Here is a 12,564-nt window from a genome sequence, read left to right as displayed (position 1 = left end):
GCTTTTACGGGACAGGGAATAAAACTGTAGGTAAAATTAAGAAACGTCTGTGTACCCAAACGTATGTTTTATCAAATAATTTAAGCCTAACCAAAACATAATATGTGGATGGTACTTATCTTCATCACATTGGACGGGGATGTAATTATACAGGCTCCTGTCCATGGGGAATGGATGAATCATGTGCTTATGTTAGTAAGTTTTTGCTACCACCTGTAAATGGTACTCCGGTGTATGATGACATCTATTGGCTTTGTGGTTCCAGACTGTACATGAGTCTCCCACCAAATTGGGGTGGTGTGTGTGCACCTACCCAGGTGACTGACCATACATATGTGGTAGTGCCAAGGACCTCCACAGAGAAGAATGGCAGCACCAGACGGAGGAGATTGATATACCCAGATGTGTTACCACATGATCACATGTGGGGCTCGGATGTACCAAAGGACCAAAAATTGTGGTCTGTAGGAGATAAAATAGCACATTCATTGTTCCCCTGGATAGGAGTGGGAAAAAATTCATTAATGATTGAAACTCTGAATTATCGATTGGGTCTGTTCATGAATGTAACTGAAAAAATAGTAGCAGCTCAAAACACTGAAATAGATGCTTTACGTACCATGGTGATGCAAAATCGCATGGTTTTAGACTTGCTTACTGGTTCACAGGGAGGAGTTTGTGTTCTGCTGAACACAACATGCTGTACTTTCATCCCGGACGAGCCCCCAGTCAATGTTGGGTATTTTCTCCTCCAAACATTCTTAAAACCTTGATAAGACAAACAGAGTCAAGAAACACCAGTGAGACAGAAAGTCAAATTAATCTCGCGCGGAGTGTAGCTTTGGTGTACAGCCTGGCTGCACTCCGCGCAAGATTAATTTGACTTTCTGTCTCACTGGTGTTTCTTGACTCTGTTTGTCTTATCAAGGTTTTAAGAATGTTTGGAGGAGAAAATACCCAACACTTTTCCATCACTATCAGCTAACTACACTGGCTTTACACCAGTTTCCTCCTCTGGAGTGAGGGGTTGGGCTCATCGGTCCGCTTGGCAGCATCAGCTTCAGCTTTGTCCGTTCATGATGGCTGTTCAGCGGAGGAGGATCATTGGTGGGGATTTCTGGGCGGTTTGGTGTTTTGCAGGTCTGAAGAACCTCTTTTGCTGTGTCGCTCACGTAGACTGAATAAAATGTTTTTTTTAACAAATTGTAAAACACTTCTCATTTGAATGAAACAATGTTAAACTTATGTGAAACATATTTTTTATTCATTTTATCATGCTATATAAAAATATACAAATAACAATGGTTTTTTTTTTTTTCTTCATTTTTCACATACCAAATGTTGGATGGCTAACGTTCTCACTGTGAATCCTCCTCTTTTCCACTAAGGAAAGTATATTCTGAACCTTGGTCTCCCTTGCTTTGTCTGGTTTTGTTGTCTCCCTGCATTTTCATTAAAATGAAGGGTTGCCACCAGTCCTAAAACAGAAGTTAAAACAAAACACACAAACACACTACAATACAGGTCCAAAGTGATCAAAATGCAGGTGGAACTGTCTGTTACCCAAGAAAAAAATGATCATTTATAAGAAAAGATGGTGGGTGAACAAACCATTCTGTGTTTTGGAAGCGGCTTATATCCTGCTCGACAGCGCCTTCGTTGTTGTTGTTATCCCCTGATACCTCTGCTTCATCCTCGTCTTCTGTCGTGTATGGCTCGAACATATACGGTTGGAGCCCCTCATTATCTTCACCATCACTTCGTTCATCAGAAACTTCCTCATCTTATCAAATTATCGATATGTCACTTAAATCTTCGCTATAATCGCTCACTATGCCTTCGCTGTCCGTGTCTGCCGTGTTGATAAACAGAGCCTCGTTTCAACACCTTCACTCGCATGACGTCCTATCCGTCGCAGCGATAAAGTAGGTCAAGCTCGGAGGCATGAAATACAAATTCTCATGGGTAACGAAACGTCTAAATCCTTGTTCAGTGTAATTTTATGGTAAAAAACAAAGACAACATGTGAAAAAAGCTTTTTTTATTCTTCAAGAATATGTAAAAATGTCATGGCGTGGCAGGGACCCTTGAATCCCCTAGTTGTTCCCAGTGTGTAGTGGGCGTCTTGCATGGCAGCAGCCTGACATCGGGGTGTATGTGAGGCATTGATGTGTAAAGTGCTTTGAGCGTCTGATGCAGATGGAAAAGCGCTATATAAATGCAGTCCATTTACCTTTTAGACTTAATCTATATTGGCTTAAACTGTTTGAATTACTGGGGAACTCCAGAATTTTAAAACCAGGGCACCATTTTTAGATGTTTTGGGGCTCATCTTTTCAGAATCAGAATCAGAAGTTTATTGCCATTGCCAATGAACAGGATTCACAGACTAGGAATTTGCTTCGATATAATGGTGCAACATTAAACAGAGAGCAATATAAAATGCTAAGATAAAATATACAATATGTGCCAAAATAAGACAAAATATAAGATAAAAAATGACATATGAAATATGAAAGGCTGTGTGCAACAGAAAAACAGAAAGAAAGAGGAACAGAAAACAACAGTGCAGTGGGAGGAGTGCAATTAAAACCAAAGTACATTGTCTAAAGTGACCCGTGATAAAATGATAAAGTGACAGAGTTAAGGTTAAGGTGACTGAGTTATGAGGAGTTCATGAGTCTAAAGGCAGAGGGGAAGAAACTGTTCTTATGGCAGGAGGTTCTGGTCCGGATGGACCGTAGCCTCCTGCCCGAGGGGAGTGGTTTGAATAGACTGTGTGCAGGGTGAGAAGGGTCGGCTGTGATCCGACCTGCTCGGCCCAGAGTCCTGGAGACGTGCAGGTCGTGGAAAGATAGAAGGCTACAGCCGATCACCTTCTCAGCAGAGGCCACAATGCGCTGCAGTCTGTGTCTGTCCCTGGCTGTGGCCCCGGCGTACCACACCGTGATGGAGGAGCAGAGGATGGACTCGATGATGGCCGTGTAGAACTGCACCATCAGCTGGACAGGCAGCTTGGCCTTCTTCAGCTGCCGCAGGAAGTACATCCTCTGCTGGGCCTTCTTGATGAGGGAGCTGATGGTTGACTCCCACTTGAGGTCCTGGGTGACGGTGGTGCCAAGGAAGCAGTGACAGTCCACAGTGGTGATGGGGCTGTTGGTGAGGGCGAGGGAGGGCGGGGGCTGTGGCTTTCCTGAAGTCCACGATCATCTCCACTGTTTTCTGGGCGTTGAGTTGTTGCTGCTACACCAGGTCACCAGCCGGTCCACCTCCCTCCTGTAGATAGACTCATCCCCATCCGAAATGAGTCCGATGAGGGTGGTGTCGTCCGCAAACTTGATGAGCTTTACGGAGTCGTGGCTCGAGGTGCAGCAGTTAGTGTACAGGGAGAAGAGCAGAGGGGAAAGCACACAGCCCTGTGGAGATCCTGTGCTGAGAGCCTGAGTGTTCGAGACATTCTTTCCCAGCCTCACATGCTGACTCCGGTCCGTCAGGAAGTCTGTGAGCCACCTGCAGGTGGAGTTGGGCACGTGGAGCAGAGAAAGCTTGTCCTGGAGCAAAGCCGGAAGGATGGTGTTGAATGCAGAGCTGAAGTCCACAAACAGGATCCTAGCGTAGGTTCCTGGGGAGTCCAGGTGCTGCAGGATGGAGTACAGGGCCAGGTTTATGGCGTCGTCTACAGACCTGTTGGCTCTGTAGGCAAACTGCAGGGGGTCCAGGAGGGGGTCGGTGATGGACTTCAGGTGGGATAAAACCAGGCATTCGAAGGTCTTCGTGACTACAGACGTGAGAGCCACAGGCCTGTAGTCATTAAGTCCAGTGATGCGTGGTTTCTTGGGGACTGGAACTATAATGGAGGACTTGAAGCAGACTGGAACATGGCATGACTCCAGGGAGGTGTTGAAGATCCCCGTGAAGACTGGGGCCAGCTCATCAGCACAGTGTCTCAGGGTGGCAGGAGAGACACAGTCTGGGCCCGGGGCCTTACGTGGATTCAGCCTTTTGAAGTGTCTTCTCACGTCCTCCTCTTGGATGGAGAGGGCAATGGGGGGGGGGGGGCAGCGGTGAGAGGGGGGAGGTCCATGGTGTTTGAATATCCAGTTGTGTGGGGGGTGGGCAGGTGTGAGTCCTTGTCTTCAAAGCGTGAATAGAAGACGTTCAGGTCGTTGGCCAGCTTCAGGTCGTCAATAGAACGAGGTGCTTTGGGCTTGTAGTTGGTGATCTCTTTCAACCCCCTCCACACAGAGGCTGAGTCGTTGGCAGAGAACTTTTGCTGCAGATGTGAACTGTACATGGATTTAGCCTTTGCCACCTCCTTGCTAAATCTGTACTTTGCACCTCTATAGCTGTCTCTGTCTCCTTCTCTGAAAGCCACGTCTTTCTGCTGACGGAGCTGCCAGAGTTTAGGTGTGAACCAGGGCTTGTCATTGTTATATCTCACCCTGGTGCGCTGTGGGATGATGCTGTCTTCACAGAAATGAATATATGACGTCATAGTGTCCGTGTAGTCATCTAGACTGTCTGTTGAAGCCTCAACCATATCCCAATCCGTAGTGCCCAAGCACGCGCGTAGCTCCTCCACAGCTTCATTGCTCCATACTTTAGATGTCCTCACAACAGGTTTAGAGAGTTTTAGTCTCTGTCTGTATGCGGGGATCAAGTGGACCATCACGTGATCTTAGAGTCCCAAAGCTGCACGGGCCACCGCGCGGTACGCACCACTCACTGTCGTGTAACAATAATCTAATGTGCTCCCTTCTCTGGTCAGGCATTTAACAAACTGTTTGTATTTTGGTAATTCCTGACTGAGATTCCCTTTGTTAAAATCACCGAGAATTATAACAAGAGAGTCCGGAAAGTCTCTCTCCACGCTCATAATCTGATCCGCGAGCGCGCGCTCGGCCTCGTGCACGTCCGCGCTCGGTGGAATATACACAGAGCAAAGTATGAAAGAGTTAAACTCACGTGGAGAGTAGAATGGTCTGCAGTTTATGAGGAGATATTCCAGAGAGGGAGAGCAGTGTTGGGAGATCACAGTCACATCGGAGCACCAGGCGTTGTTGATATAGAAGCAGAGTCCTCCACCTCTAGTTTTTCCACCAGAGAGTGCTCGGTCTCTGTCTGCGCGGAGGAGTTGGAATCCCTCTAGTTGGAGCGCGCAGTCCGGTGTCTGTACATTTAACCACGTCTCCGTGAAGCACAGTACACAAGATGAGGAGAAATCTCTATTCTTCTTCATCAGCAGTGCCAGCTCATCCATCTTGTTGTGGAGTGAGCGGACGTTGGAGAGAAATATCCCAGGTAGGGGTGTGCGCGTGCCCCTTCGTCTGAGGCACATGAGAGCTCCAGCTTGTTTTCCTCTCCACCGGCGTCTCACTCTTTTGGCCAAAAAGTGAACCAGTTCAGCTTTTCACTAAGAACAAAAACTATTTTAATCGATCCAACTTCTTTTTTGCATAAATGCACTATACAATGAAAGTATGAGGGTAGGCTGAAAAGTTCTAAGGCTCACTATGATGCAGTTAATGCATTAACTGTATAGTAACTGCCTCGTATGTGAAGCAAGCGAAAACAAAACAGTAAAGCACTTCTTGGCATTTAATAGGCTAAGTGGATTCTGTCTGCTCTTCATCTGTTAAGTGCGGGCCATACTATCGTCAATAGTTTTACATCCTCATTGAAGACAACTTTGGATGCTGTAGCTCCTCTGAAAAAGAGAGCTTTAAATCAGAAGTGCCTGACTCCGTGGTATAACTCACAAACTCGTAGCTTAAAGCAGATAACCCGTAAGTTGGAGAGGAAATGGCGTCTCACTAATTTAGAAGATCTTCACTTAGCCTGGAAAAAGAGTCTGTTGCTCTATAAAAAAAAGCCCTCCGTAAAGCTAGGACATCTTTCTACTCATCACTAATTGAAGAAAATAAGAACAACCCCAGGTTTCTTTTCAGCACTGTAGCCAGGTTGACAAAGAGTCAGAGCTCTATTGAGCTGAGTATTCCATTAACTTTAACTAGTAATGACTTCATGACTTTCTTTGCTAACAAAATTTTAACTATTAGAGAAAAAATTACTCATAACCATCCCAAAAACGTATCGTTATCTTTGGTTGCTTTCAGTGATGCCGGTATTTGGTTAGACTCTTTCTCTCCGATTGTTCTGTCTGAGTTATTTTCATTAGTTACTTCATCCAAACCATCAACATGTTTATTAGACCCCATTCCTACCAGGCTGCTCAAGGAAGCCCTACCATTATTTAATGCTTCGATCTTAAATATGATCAATCTATCTTTGTTAGTTGGCTATGTACCACAGGCTTTTAAGGTGGCAGTAATTAAACCATTACTTAAAAGCCATCACTTGACCCAGCTATCTTAGCTAATTATAGGCCAATCTCCAACCTTCCTTTTCTCTCAAAAATTCTTGAAAGGGTAGTTGTAAAACAGCTAACTGATCATCTGCAGAGGAATGGTCTATTTGAAGAGTTTCAGTCAGGTTTTAGAATTCATCATAGTACAGAAACAGCATTAGTGAAGGTTACAAATGATCTTCTTATGGCCTCGGACAGTGGACTCATCTCTGTGCTTGTTCTGTTAGACCTCAGTGCTGCTTTTGATACTGTTGACCATAAAATTTTATTACAGAGATTAGAGCATGCCATAGGTATTAAAGGCACTGCGCTGCGGTGGTTTGAATCATATTTGTCTAATAGATTACAATTTGTTCATGTAAATGGGGAATCTTCTTCACAGACTAAAGTTAATTATGGAGTTCCACAAGGTTCTGTGCTAGGACCAATTTTATTCACTTTATACATGCTTCCCTTAGGCAGTATTATTAGACGGTATTGCTTAAATTTTCATTGTTACGCAGATGATACCCAGCTTTATCTATCCATGAAGCCAGAGGACACACACCAATTAGCTAAACTGCAGGATTGTCTTACAGACATAAAGACATGGATGACCTCTAATTTCCTGCTTTTAAACTCAGATAAAACTGAAGTTATTGTACTTGGCCCCACAAATCTTAGAAACATGGTGTCTAACCAGATCCTTACTCTGGATGGCATTACCCTGACCTCTAGTAATACTGTGAGAAATCTTGGAGTCATTTTTGATCAGGATATGTCATTCAAAGTGCATATTAAACAAATATGTAGGACTGCTTTTTTGCATTTACGCAATATCTCTAAAATCAGAAAGGTCTTGTCTCAGAGTGATGCTGAAAAACTAATTCATGCATTTATTTCCTCTAGGCTGGACTATTGTAATTCATTATTATCAGGTTGTCCTAAAAGTTCCCTAAAAAGCCTTCAGTTAATTCAAAATGCTGCAGCTAGAGTACTGACGGGGACTAGAAGGAGAGAGCATATCTCACCCATATTGGCCTCTCTTCGTTGGCTTCCTGTTAATTCTAGAATAGAATTTAAAATTCTTCTTCTTACTTATAAGGTTTTGAATAATCAGGTCCCATCTTATCTTAGGGACCTCGTAGTACCATATCACCCCAATAGAGCGCTTCGCTCTCAGACTGCAGGCTTACTTGTAGTTCCTAGGGTTTGTAAGAGTAGAATGGGAGGCAGAGCCTTCAGCTTTCAGGCTCCTCTCCTGTGGAACCAGCTCCCAATTCAGATCAGGGAGACAGACACCCTCTCTACTTTTAAGATTAGGCTTAAAACTTTCCTTTTTGCTAAAGCTTATAGTTAGGGCTGGATCAGGTGACCCTGAACCATCCCTTGGTTATGCTGCTATAGACGTAGACTGCTGGCGGGTTCCCATGATGCATTGTTTCTTTCTCTTTTTGCTCTGTATGCACCACTCTGCATTTAATCATTAGTGATCAATCTCTGCTCCCCTCCACAGCATGTCTTTTTCCTGGTTCTCTCCCTCAGCCCCAACCAGTCCCAGCAGAAGACTGCCCCTCCCTGAGCCTGGTTCTGCTGGAGGTTTCTTCCTGTTAAAAGGGAGTTTTTCCTTCCCACTGTAGCCAAGTGCTTGCTCACAGGGGGTCGTTTTGACCGTTGGGGTTTTACATAATTATTGTATGGCCTTGCTTTACAATATAAAGCGCCTTGGGGCAACTGTTTGTTGTGATTTGGCGCTATATAAAAAAAATTGATTGATTGATTGATTGATTGATAATCACAAAATGGGGGAAAAAATGTAACAAAATGGAGCAGATTGACCCAGACTGACTCCAAATAAATACTTTAATTGTTTGGTGTTTGTTCTTTGTGAGATGCGCTCAGTACATGTACTCGGGGCAGGTGCGCCATCTGGGGTTCAAGAGATGAAACTTCAGCCAATGGATCAGTCTGCTTCGCTTAGTTACGTTTTACCCCATTTCCTTATCAGTCCCCATTTTGCTCCATTTCGCTAAAACAATAAAATAAAAGTTACTTAACTGAATCATATTTGGAGTCAGTCTGCTCCATTTTGCTACATTTTACCCTCATTTCATATCACGCGTTCTCCAGATCCACAAAGCACATGTGGACTAGTTTGGCGAACTCCCATGAACCCTCGAGCACCCGATGGAGCTTGTAGAGCTGGTCCAGTGTGCCGCGACCAGGATGAAAACCACACTGCTCCTCCTGAATCCGAGGTTTGACTATCGGTTGAATTCTCCTCTCCAGTACTCTGGAATAGACCTTACCGGGGAGGCTGAGGAGTGTGATTTCCCCTGTAGTTGGAACACACCCTCCGGTCCCCCTTCTTAAACAGAGGGACCACCACCCCGGTCTGCCAATCCAGAGGCACTGTCCCCGACCGCCACGTGATGTTGCAGAGGCGTGTCAGCCAAGACAGTCCCACAACATCCAGAGACTTAAGGTACTCAGGATGGATTTCATCCACCCCAGGAGCCTTGCCACCGAGGAGCTTTCTAACCACCTCGGTGACTTCGGCCTGGGTAATGGATGAGTCCGCCTCCGAGTCCCCAGTCTCTGCTTCCTCTTTGGAAGACGTGACGATGGGATTGAGGAGATCCTCGAAGTATTCCTTCCACCGCCTGACAACATCCCCAGTCAGGCTCAACAGCTCCCCACCCGCACCGTAAACAGTGCTGGTGGAGAGCTGCTTCCGCCTCCTGAGGCGTCGGACGGTTTGCCAGAATTTCTTCGAGGCTGATTGATAGTCCTTCTCCATGGCCTCCCCGAACTCCTCGCAGACCCGAGTTTTTGCCTCTGCGACCGCACGGGCTGCGGCACGCTTGGCCTGCCGGTACCTATCAGTTGCCTTCAGGGTCCCACCTACCAACAAAGACAAGTAGGACTCCTTCTTCAGCTTGACGGCATCCCTTACTTCCGGCGACCACCACCGGGTTCAGGGATTGCCGCCGCGACAGGCACCAGAGACCTTGTGACCACAGCTACGAGCAGCCGCATCGACAATGGAGGTGGAGAACATGGTCCACTCAGACTCCATGTCTCCAACCTCCCCTGGGATCTGGGAGAAGTTCTCCCGGAGGTGGGAGTTGAAGACCTCGCTGACAGAGAGTTCCACCAGTCGTTCCCAGCAGACTCTCACGATACATTTGGGCTTGCCAGGTCTGATCGGCTTCCTCCCCTCCCAGCGGATCCAACTCACCACCAGGTGGTGATCGGTCAACAGCTCAGCCCCTCTCTTCACTCAAGTGTCCGAGACATGTGGCCGAAGGTCAGATGATACGACTACAAAGTCGATCATCAACCTCCGGCTCAGGGTGTCCTGGTGCCACGTGCACTTATGGACACCCTTGTGCTCGAACATGGTGTTCATGATGGACAAACTGTGACTAGCACAGACGTCCAACAACTTGGGTTCAGATCGGGGAGGCCCTGCTTCCCGATCACCCCCCTCCAGGTCTCACTGTCGCCGCCCATGTGGGCATTGAAATCCCCCAGGAGAACAATGGAGTCCCCAGTCAGAGCGCTATCTAGTACCCCTCCCAGGGATTCCAAGAAGGTCGGGTACTCTGCACTGCTGCTCGGCCCGTAGGCTGAGACAACAGTGAGAGACCTGTCCCCGACCCGAAGGCGTAAGGACACAACCCTCTCGTTCACCGGAGTGAACTCCAGCACATGGCGACTGAGCTGGGGAGCAATAAGCAATGCGACCCCAGCTCTCCGCCTCTCCCCATGGGCAACGCCAGAAAAGTGTAGCGTCCAGCCCCTCTCCAGGAGTTGGGTACCAGAGCCCAAGCTGTGCGTGGAGGTGAGCCCGACTATCTCTAGTCGGTATCTCTCAACCTCCTGCACAAGCTCAGGCTCCTTCCCCCCCAGTGAGGTGACATTCCACGTCCCAACAGCCAGGGGCTGTGAGCGCGGACCGGGCCGCAGGGCCACCCGCCCTCGACCGCCACCCAGTCCTCTCTGCACCCGACCCCCATGGCCCCCTCTGCAGGTGGTGAACCCATTTTACCCCCATTTCATGATTATGAGGCTCCATTTCGCTCCATTTCATATTTTAGTAGAGCCAGTTAAGTGCCTATATCATCTATCTATGCTTCTATCTACAGTCTGCTGTGTGCCAGTTTGTGTTATGGTAGTGATGTAGCTTATGCATTGCCTGCTGGCGCCCTCTGGAGGCGGGTAACGAGAGGTTACGGAGGAGGACAAAATAAACGGTGGCAAAGAGTTCAACACGTACCTGTCCAGGTCTTGTTCCTTTTGTACTGCCCGCACTTACAGTTACCAGGACATGGTGTCAGAAGTCGTCCAAGGAAGCGAGAAGTCAGAAGAAGAACTTTCCTTCACTGACCGGAGTGAACTCGCGTCATAAACCGACAGAAACAAGTGCTAAATGTTGAGCTAACCGGAGCTAACAAGGCATTCACCAGAAGACAGAATGGCAGCAGCTGCAGCACCCCACACTGCATTTCAAGTTGCACCGCCACCGAAGTTTGACTTCAAAAATCCAAAAGAGTGGCCAAAGTGGATCAAAAGGTTCGACCGATTCAGGATAGCTTCTGGGCTCGAGCTACAACCGGAGGAAAACCAGGTGAACACGTTGATTTATACTATGGGAGAAGACGCAGTGGACTTGCTTATCTCACTAAACACCACAGAGGTGGAGGCAAATAATTACAATGCTATGAAAGCCAAGATAGAAGAGCATTTTGCCGTGAGAAGAAATGTAATTTTTGAACATGCAAAGTTCAACCAAAGACACCAAGACATAGGAGAGACTGCAGACAGCTTTATGACATCATTGTACTCCCTGGCAGAGCACTGTGGCTATGGTGCGCTGCACAATGAGATGATCAGAGACAGACTTGTGGTCGGGATACGGGATAAGCGGCTCTCGTAGTCACTTCAGATGGATGCCAATCTTACGCTGGATAAGGCAGTCTTAAAAATTTGCCAAATTGAACTTGTAAAGAAACAGCAGGATTTTCTAAAAACCTAGAAGCATTCGGAGAGCGCAAACCAAGGCCATAGGGTCACTGACGTCACATGGAATACCCTTTGGCAAAGAGACTTATTCCACATCGTTTCACGCATCTACCGCCATGTTTCAGATTCAGTGGTTAAACCCTTAGATCTTCAGTAAATATATTTATAAAGAGAAACTACAGAGGAACTACACAAGTTTTTTAATTTTCTAATAAGTTTATTCATTGAGGAGAAACAAATGCTAAATTATTGTTGTGTTGTATCTTAATTTTTGTTCAGCCTTTGTGACCCGTCTTCATGAAGTTAGATGCAAAAGTTTTGAAACTGGCCCTATCCTGCAATGATAAAGAATCCTTTAAAAAAATTACTGGATCCAGATTGTGTTCTGGATCATTACCAAAATTTAATGACTTCTAAGTTAGGCCAAGATACACCCCTGGTAAAAAATTTCATTGAAATCCGTTGAGGATTTTTTGAGTAATCCTGCTAACCAACCAACCAACCAACCAACCAACAAATGGACGCAACCGAAAACATAACCTCCTTGGTGTAGGTAATAATTTCAAGCAAGAAAACCCCTGCAATGTAGACGGTGTCAAAGGGAAAACAAAAATAGTCTCAAAAGCATTTAATAAACCAGCAAAGATAATGAAACAGGGCCAAGAAAGACACACAAAACAGGACACTGAACAATGCAACAGATGTGGAAGAGCACCCTTTCACAGTAAACACATTTGCCCAGCCAGAGATGTATTTTGCAATCAGTGCAAGAAAAAGGGACACTTTGCACATGTGTGTAGGTCAGGAGCAGTCAGAGAAATCCAGGCTGCAGGTCATGACAATGACTGTGAGAGTGAAGTAGCATTTTTAGGCCCAGTGGCTTCAAATAAGTCAGAGGATGCATGGGTTACAACAGTTAAAGTTAACAACCTGGACTGTGCGCTCAAGATAGACACAGGAGCATATGTCACTGTTCTTCCAGAGAACATATATAATGCTTTAGCTCAGACACCTCAACTAGAGCCGTCTAATCTGAAACTGTATGGAGCAGGCATGTCGCCTCTTGCGGTCAAAGGGAAGTTTACAGCCAACTTAAGCACAGCAAAAAAATCTACAGTACAGGCAGTACACGTGGTAGCAGATCTGATACAGGGTTTACTCAGTCGCACAGCGAGTGTAGCTCTTGGGTT

General features: G+C 46.3%; 1 protein-coding gene across 1 annotated transcript in view; it reads right to left on the bottom strand.

Moving 5' to 3' along the window:
• Positions 1-297: 297 nt before the first annotated feature.
• The window catches only part of myo15aa (myosin XVAa), a 179,581-nt gene continuing 167,314 nt past the window's right edge, over positions 298-12,564 (bottom strand). Inside the window, exon 67 of the mRNA XM_034191347.1 lies at positions 298-309. The gene's annotated coding sequence lies outside the window, so the exon portion shown is untranslated. The remainder of the gene's footprint in view (positions 310-12,564) is intronic.

This window comes from Thalassophryne amazonica, chromosome 16, assembly GCF_902500255.1.
Source record: "Thalassophryne amazonica chromosome 16, fThaAma1.1, whole genome shotgun sequence".
NCBI classification, from domain to species: domain Eukaryota; kingdom Metazoa; phylum Chordata; class Actinopteri; order Batrachoidiformes; family Batrachoididae; genus Thalassophryne; species Thalassophryne amazonica.
This window is presented reverse-complemented; position numbering and strand designations above follow the sequence as displayed.